Genomic DNA, 980 nt, shown 5'->3' on the forward strand with positions numbered 1-980 from the left:
CACACACACACACACACACACACACACACACACACACACACACACAGGTCAGCAGTGTTAGACAATTAGTAAGTTGAAGTGTTGCTGCTGACAGCCCTTGTCCCATTGAGTCAATAAGCCTGTGTGCTGTTCCACTGGGCTGGCTGTTCACATTTAAAGACACATTTTCTGTTCTTCTTTATCGAGGAAGCTGACAGAGATTCAGTCTCATGGTGAGAATTACCATTCATGCTCTTGTCACTCAGCTATAAACCAAATGTGCCATGTTGAGGTCCAATGCAGGTGACAACGTGCCAGAGGCGTTGGTAAAGAGTGACTCAACCAAATGGTTCTCAGGATAACCCATGTAGGCGTAATTAGGGATAAGATTAAAAATCCATAATTGCATTGTATATGTGTCCTTTACAGTCAATGTAAATGTCTACCCTCTTAATCAGGGCTGTGGAAAATAACGTTGAATAATAAGAATCTAGGTTTTTTTCAGTCTTCAGTGGATGCACCTCCCGTTATATACTGTAAATAACATTTGAAACAATTTCAAGAGGCTAAAAACAGTTTTGATTGTTCGTCAAATGTCATTGCCACATGTTAATTAAAAGGATTGCTCAATCCAGTCCATTGGTGTAAATGTCCAGGTTAAGTTAAATAGCATGAAACAGCAGAGATAAGAATATGAGGATCATCACATTGTCTTATTTTCACATCTCAATAACATTTTGTTATTTCTTTTAAGTCCAAAATCTCCCAAACTAAAACATATTCAGTATTTCATAAAAGGTGAAAGCCATAAGTTTCCTTACAAACAACCTGATTGTCAATTATGACCCACACCAAGCCACAAGCAAGGTGTCTGATGTGCAGGCTTTCCTTACAAAAGCCCTCAAGTTCAATTTTAAAGGTTTCCCTGGTCTGTGCCACCACATTTGAAATTGTCAGAAACCTTCTCTTGTTGTTGTTGTTGTTGTTGTTGTTGTTGTTGT

General features: G+C 38.7%; 1 protein-coding gene across 3 annotated transcripts in view; it reads right to left on the minus strand.

Moving 5' to 3' along the window:
* The window catches only part of adra2b (adrenoceptor alpha 2B), a 5,699-nt gene that overhangs the window by 1,387 nt on the left and 3,332 nt on the right, over nucleotides 1-980 (minus strand). For all 3 annotated transcript variants that reach the window (XM_032516851.1, XM_032516850.1, XM_032516849.1), the window contains one exon: nucleotides 1-980. This exon is cut by the window's left edge and continues 1,387 nt beyond it; it is cut by the window's right edge. The gene's annotated coding sequence lies outside the window, so the exon portion shown is untranslated.

Source organism: Etheostoma spectabile, chromosome 5, assembly GCF_008692095.1.
Source record: "Etheostoma spectabile isolate EspeVRDwgs_2016 chromosome 5, UIUC_Espe_1.0, whole genome shotgun sequence".
NCBI classification, from domain to species: domain Eukaryota; kingdom Metazoa; phylum Chordata; class Actinopteri; order Perciformes; family Percidae; genus Etheostoma; species Etheostoma spectabile.